This window comes from Oncorhynchus nerka, linkage group LG8 (genome assembly GCF_034236695.1).
Source record: "Oncorhynchus nerka isolate Pitt River linkage group LG8, Oner_Uvic_2.0, whole genome shotgun sequence".
In the NCBI taxonomy this organism is placed as follows: Eukaryota; Metazoa; Chordata; class Actinopteri; order Salmoniformes; family Salmonidae; genus Oncorhynchus; species Oncorhynchus nerka.
Window position 1 is genome coordinate 53,778,130 of NC_088403.1, and position 7,420 is coordinate 53,785,549.

General features: G+C 41.6%; 1 long non-coding RNA gene across 3 annotated transcripts; it reads right to left on the reverse strand.

Moving 5' to 3' along the window:
- Positions 1-960: 960 nt before the first annotated feature.
- LOC115133776 (uncharacterized) lies at positions 961-3,830 on the reverse strand. Of its 3 annotated transcripts, none has more exons than XR_003864255.2 (6): positions 3,538-3,830; positions 2,833-3,450; positions 2,154-2,744; positions 1,713-1,807; positions 1,500-1,582; positions 961-1,404 (listed from the first exon to the last, which is right to left on the reverse strand). It is a non-coding gene; the product is annotated as an uncharacterized LOC115133776 (long non-coding RNA). The 3 variants fall into 3 exon arrangements; XR_003864256.2 differs by having other exon boundaries at positions 2,833-3,064; positions 3,282-3,830; XR_003864254.2 differs by having other exon boundaries at positions 2,833-3,830.
- Between the last annotated feature and the right edge of the window lie 3,590 nt (positions 3,831-7,420).

Sequence of the window (7,420 nt, forward strand, 5' to 3'; positions counted from 1 at the left end):
CAGGTGTTGTTAGGTTTGGTAAAGGGGATTTTGTATTGACGTGGGCCAGGTTAGAGAGGGGTGTAGGGAGAGCGAGAGGGACGGATAGGGACAGGTTTCTGCTCTGGCTTCTCATGAGTCTCTTTAAACGGGGGCTGTGGGAAGCAAGGCAGAACATGGTGAAGACAGGGAAAGATTGGGGGTGGAAGGGATAGTGAGGAGGGTGGAAGGAGATTTGAGGGGAGGATGAAGAGGGAGGAGAGGAAGTGGGGGCAGCATGCTGCTCGGGAGAGGTGGAAGGGGGTTTAGGGCTGGGTGTCATTTAGATTTGTAAGAGGATAGATTAGGGACGGGGGAGATAGGGAGAGGTATTTTGTAGGGTAACGGGAGGAAGATGCTCCCTGAGGTTTTGTTTGTGGTTTATGTTTTAGTTTAATTCGTTTATTTAAAATACCATTATTTGTGTATGTATGTAAATTATGAGTTGTAAAGAATGAATGGTATTGAAGATAATAAACTATTTTTATAAAAAAAAAAAAAGTTTCACGTTCCGTTTGTTGTTTCGTATTTTGTTTCAGTTATTTCATGTACCGCGATTCATTCATTAAAGACATGAGTAACCACCACGCTGCATTTCGGTCCGACTTTCTTTCGACAAACGAAGAACGCCGGTACAACAATGTTTTGTTCCTACTGCATACTAGTTTGTTTACACCAGCAGCTGTTGCAGGTGGGCGGGAATGTCTGGGTGTGTCAAAAAAAACATCGTTGCTCTTTGATACCATTATGTTGAGAGGTGCATTAACATTTTAGGGTGGTTAATAGAAAACTGTTGCTGATCAACACTACATTTGTAACAGTCACAGTTCTATCCACGAGAGCATCACAGCTCCTCCATTGATAAATCACGGATTTAAGAAGTACAATCATGTTTCAATGCACTCTTGGGCAGACTTCATATCAAGGAAAACAGATTAAAAATAGGATGTCAATACTTTAATCCAGACATCCCTGAAATCTCATACAGATCATATACCTTACCTGAAGTAAAAAAGTAACCACTAATTTTATCAAAGCTTTGTGTGTACTGTATTTTCATATGAACTCCCATAATATGTAGGCTATAACCATGTAAGATTCGTAAAAATCATATGGTTTACATCTGTGAAGATATAGAATATAAAATGTTCTTAAAACAGTTAAGATCAGTGGCTCTACCTACAAAAGTCAAAAGTACTACAATAGGTTATATTTCATCACTTCACATGACAATTTACATATCAGAACCATGAGTTTATATCTTTCTGAAATACGTTTTTCAGACCAGGCCTTGAATTCCAGCCCTTTTTCTTGGCCAACATGTAGACACATCCAAAGAGATCGGGGAGCATCTTCATTAGGTCAACCAATTCTAAATCCTCAGCACTGCAGAGGGAGAAACAAAACACTTAGCCACCTGGAATGGTAAGACAGTTAAATGTTTTAGTACGGGGAAGAAGAAAAAAACCAGTCTTACGTACTAGTGCTCATGGAGCGTAGTAACCCCAACATGTTCAGGGTAGGGCTTTCTGCCATCCATCTTTATCATCAATTCAGACAGCAGCTGTGAACACAAAACTATCTGTAAATTGTGTAGCCTCTGAGCCTTCTACACTCTGCCAGGGGAGAGGGTATTCATGCTTTTAATATACATGTACAGGTACACACATTTAATAAAATTACAACTGGTTCACCTTGGATCTCCACTGACAGAAGGATGTCTCCATAGCACTTCTAGAAGCTCTTGGGCAGCATTATGACACTTCCCATCCTCTCATTCCCAACTCTCCTGGAAGACAACAATGTACAGTGGAAGTGTCTAGTCATACATTCATGTACTCAGTTTAATGCATATACTTCAGCATTCTCTCATTTTGCCCAAGCATCCTATGCATCTGAATATTATAAACTAATTATTTTCATTATGCGCGTTACAGTATTATCATTGTGTTATAATTGTGTCACTGTCAATCATTGTGTCATTCTTACTGGAATCCTGATCCATAAATGTTTTGTCCTTATCTCCTTATGTTTAGCTTTAGTTTGTGTGTTGAATGCAAGGTATGCAATGTGGTTAATTGTCATATTCATTACAGTGCCATACTAATAAAACCTTTCAATTGACAAGGATTTACCTGTGGTTTCCAGAAGGAGGGATAATTCAGGGTCTCCACTGTAGTCTTAATTTTTCATCCACGCAAAGTGATCCTCCAGTGACCAGATATTGTGCTAAAAGCTGTCTTCCAGTCATCCTCCTCCCTGATGCAGATGAGATTGTATGTACTCCGCAGGTCCAATTTGGTTAAAAAATAAAAAAGTTAAACTGAGCCCCGCAGAGCTCTTTAATGGCTGCCGGCAACAATGGGAGAGGGTAACGGTACTTGGTGATGTCATCGAGTCCTCTGTAATCAATACATAGGCGTAAACCTCCATCCTTGGCCACGAAGAATTAACCTGCGGACACGGGAGAAGTGGACGTGCGGATGAAACCTTGTTGGAGCGCCTCATGAATGTACTCTTCGATGGCCTGGGTTTCAGCCACCGACAGAGGGTAGATGCATCTGCATGGGGGCACAGTGAGTAGTTTGATGTGTCTGATGGTCCCGGAACCTAATTACTGATTATCGAGGGCTTGAACCAGGAAAGGCGAGGAGAGCGGGTATTAGTTGAAGTTGAGGCAAGGGTCTGGTCAATAAAGTTCCCCGCAGCACAGGAATCCACTATTGCTGTAGAAACAGTACATGAGGGACAGTCAAATAGTACAATCACCACCAAAAAGAGTTTTGCAGAAAGGGATGAAGAGGGGATACTCACATCTGCCCCAGGAAGTAAAAGATAGCGTGACCATCCCTCTACACTTGTGGATCCCGAGTTGGGCCGTATCGTACACTGCTGGAGCAGGTGCCCACAATAGAGACAGAGCCCCAGCTATCATTACATTACATTTAAGTCATTTAGCAGACGCTATCGCCACCTGCATTGCTCCACTGCGGGGAGGCAAGTGACCCATACCCTCATGGGTTCAGGCTCTGATCCAAAGTGTTACCTGAGGGAGGGAGAGAAGTGATGAGTGCCGATGCTCCCAAAAAAAGGTTATCCAACTGGATGGCTATCACAATGAGTGATATCAAGCAGAGGTTGTCCTCGATAGGCCAGTCCCGTCTGAACCTCTTCGCACAGTCAGGCCACTGGATGTTGCTACTGTCCAGATGAGTGCGTACTCAGCAGTCATCTGGTCCTCCGTAGTTGTAGTAGGCACTCACCCCTCTCTGCCCTCCAGTGGATGATCGAAGATACCTCTGAACCGAGCCATGAACCCTGCATACGAATCCAGCTCCTCTCCCAGACATCTATGGCCCATTCCAATGCCCACCCAGTCAGCAGAGAAATAACCGTGGCAACCTTGGACCTCTCGGCAGTAGGAGTTCCCATCTGGTGCGAAAAGTAGAATACTGTAGTCAGAAGCCACAGCATTTACATGGGGTGCTGTCATATTTATCCAGGAGGGACATCGCTGACCTGCACAGTTAGCTGAATGGGCTGGTGGTAGAGTATCCTCCACTAGTTGAAGGCAACTCCTCTGGTATGTTCAAGACGTTGAACACTGCGAAGAGCCTCTTCCATAGCCGTCCCTAGTTGTGCCCGCTGGTCATGGTGATTACAAAGTAGGTATCCCTGCTTGTCGACCATCTGCTGTTTCCATTTTGTGAAGCAGTATTCTGTAACCTAGATGCTGGGAGTCAAGACGCAGGGGGTAAGTTAATAGCGCAAGTACCATAGACCAATACGGCATCGCGTCTAGACATGAACAAAATAATACAATACTGCCCAGGGAAAGAACCTAAGGGAGTGCCAGATAAAGGGGAGGTAATACGTGAGGTAATGGAGTACAGGTGTGCTTAATGAAGCACAGGTGAGCGTAGTGATGAATGCCAGGTGCGCGTAATGATGGTTCCCAGGACCGGTGGTTCGTAAACCAGCAACGTTTAACACTGGAGGGGAGGAGCAAGAGTAGACGTGAGAAAGGTAGAGGAGATGAGACAGAATCAAATGCTCTTTGTGGTAAACTGTAGCAGTGGTTTATGAAGCCAAAGTGGCTATAAGTTCTAAGTAAAAGACGCAAAAACAAACCTTAAGAACGGGAAGCATATAAAAGTACACATAGAACAAATCTACTGCTTTTAGACTGGCTTTCAACAAGAATGACAGATCTATAACTCACAGTTGTAAACTGTGAATTGCACTATAACAGTGACAAACTGTGCCCAGAAACGGTACATAATGCTGTCCCAACAACAGAGTCCCAACAGCAGTCCCAACACTTTACCACTGATACACCAGGGTATCAGTATTCAGCCTCATTTACTTATTTTAAAAACAAACATAGTTGATATGGCTGACTCGTTTAAACAAATGTGGTTTCTACTGACAATTGAGATGTACAAACTATGGCATAAGGGGACAACAAGCAGATGAGGCAATCCGTGATTTCAATTAAGACATTAATGAGCGAGCTAAGATGGACATAGCCAGTATAACTATTTGTTCAGCACTTTTAAAATGTATGTCGTGGAAATATTTGGTCAATCATATTTCACAAATACCGGAGCATGTGAGTTCAAATATACTTTTTTTACGTCATAATAAAAGCCGAGCTGGATCATGAATACAACTGCCTTCCAGTCTTGGCACAGACTTCTTATACATTTGTCTCTCATCAGGGTCTTCATTGATCATCCACTCAATGAGGTCTTTTGTCACCTCGTCTGCCACATGTTCTAGTGTGTAAGTCCCCTTGATTATGTTTTGATTCTGTTCAAGTTCCTCACCAAGTGGACCTTCAAAGGGGTGGTGTCCACCAGAAAGAACGTAGTATACCAACATCCCAGCCACCTGAAATTACAACAATCATTCAGTCCATCGCTCTACAAACAGGAAATAATCTTTATTCTATCTTCACTTTGCTCAACCTGTATATCAGAGCTCCTCTTATATCCAGAGCCTTGTTTGTCTAACATCTCCTTGGCCATCCAGCATTTTGTTCCTGCAGGGACTGTGTATAGAGTTGTTTGTTCCACTGTCATTCTGCGACTTATGCCAAAATCTGCCAATTTTGCATTTCCATTGATATCTGTTAAGGATAAATAATATCACAATATCATGCTTTTCATAATTATATGTACTAGAAAATGAGTTTAAAATACTGCATATGCAATTTTTTAACACATAATGGTGAAAAACATGTATTAGATTTAGAGTGAAAGGCTTAACTGTGCAATGCTATAGTATCTCTCACCTATCAAAACAGAGGTTTGATATCCCGATGAAGGACTTGGTAGTTGGACAATGAAGGACACTTAAACTGCGGAGCACCTCTTGAGTGATTTTAATCAGGGCATGAGTGTCGTCCTTGGACAGGTGTGTATTAATGTACTCATCCAGAGTGTATTCACAGAGCTGAAGAGCAAGATAACCAAAGAAACTGTCTTCTGCAAAGTCCATGTATCTCACAATACAGCTACTGTCAAGCTCTGGAAGATGTAAAAATCCTTCCTAACTCTTGAGAAACTGATAGTTTGACCTGATCATTCTCTTTATGGCTACTTCAGTGCCATCATCCCTCAGGCCCAAGAAGACCTCAGTTCCATCACTTCCCTTTGCTATGCGAAAGTAATCATCATAATGTATTAGAGTGAGGTTTCCTACTTTATAAACTTTACTTTCATCCATGTTGGCAAGCTTCTCTAACTGTGTCTCTCACCGCTTGCTGACTTTGAGCCATTTGCGCTGTGATGGTGATGTGTCAGTGGTGGGGTGGAACGGCTTGACACTAGAACACTCATCAAGGCCAGATTCCTCAACAGGGGTAGATTAAGTGTTACAGGTTCCAGTACTTTCTTTGTCTTTTGACATGTCTTGCTTCTCTTTCTTCCTCTTCTTCTTGACTTCTGAGAAAATGCCATCTTTGTAATCTTCACTTGCTGAGTTGGAAACAATACATTGTCTCTTTAAAGACATGTTTAGATTACTCAGTTTTTGTTTCAGGTTTTTGTCCATCCCCATTCTTACTGAATTAAGCAATTCCTCAGACTCCCAGTGATGTAATGATATTAGGGACACAATGAAATGAAAGCAGATCTGCAAGCAGCCCATAGGTGTAGACCTTGATGTTCAAGGTGTGCTCTTTCTACAAAAAAGGGACAATACCTTTGCATAATGTTGTAAGGAAGGACTTGCTCCAGCCATCTTCGTCTTTTGTCTTCTGTATGATTACATACAGTGTTGTAACAATTAACAGCAACTGTTGTACATCAGCATTTAGTTTCTCACTAGAAAGCAGCTCCACTAGTTTAGGAATTATGGTAAGTGATACCTTGTTGGGTATTTCTGTCATTGTGCACACTACTGAATGCAAGTTTCTTGACTTCAGGATTCCCTGAGAAATTCTAGACAGACGTGTGCTTGCATGTTTGTCAAGAGAATTATGTTCTCAGTGTTCATAAACCCAATTGAATTGATTACTCAGCCTGATACCCAGAATTTGTAGGAAACTGGTTGGAATGAATCAGACGGAGGCCCAGCTACAATGGTCAGGAATGTTTATTTAGAGAGCTCTCCCTATCATTTCCTGTACATTGGTCTATATACCTCACATTTCGTCATAAATGTCCCTCCTCTCAGATACAATGTCAACATAGTTAACAAGTCTTCTCCTACTCATATGTTGTCTGCCACCTGTTAAACAATCTACTACAAGCCCAAGGTCTCTCCCCTCCCTGGGTGGGGACAGAATGTCCTGTAAGGAACACAGTATTCCAGCTTGTCTGACGATAGCTCCATTTGTTTCTCACTTACACCCTGCTTACATACTAAAAAGAAACAGAAAGTCCTTGTTCTAATTCTTGACTAAAACTACACACATCAGATTTAGTTTTATGATTCTAATACGTTTCATACAATCATACAGTGACAGGGTAGTATTCTGTTAGTTAATAGTTCTACGTTAAATGTATACATCATTTAGTCATTATTCATTAAATTCTTAACAATCTTCAAGACAGATATCTAGTTTATTAGAGTCCCTCAGCCATGTAATGCTTCTCTGGCGTTATTCCTCATTGTCAAAACACAAATCAATCATAGTAAATGCTTTTTGAGGGTTCTCCTCTAGTAGGTGTTTGTCAAAGCAGTCAAACATCTCAGTTGGGGATTTCTGCTGTACTATACTGAGTTGAAAATCTACGAAAGGTAGAATTATGGAAAACAACGTATCTTTTGGTGCCACGTGATGAATTATTTTGATTAGATTTGTTTTAATATGCTAATCATTAGGCTGTATAACAGGTCTTATTTGCACAAGAGCACCAGCATGAATAAGTATCCTCAGAATATCCTCTCTATC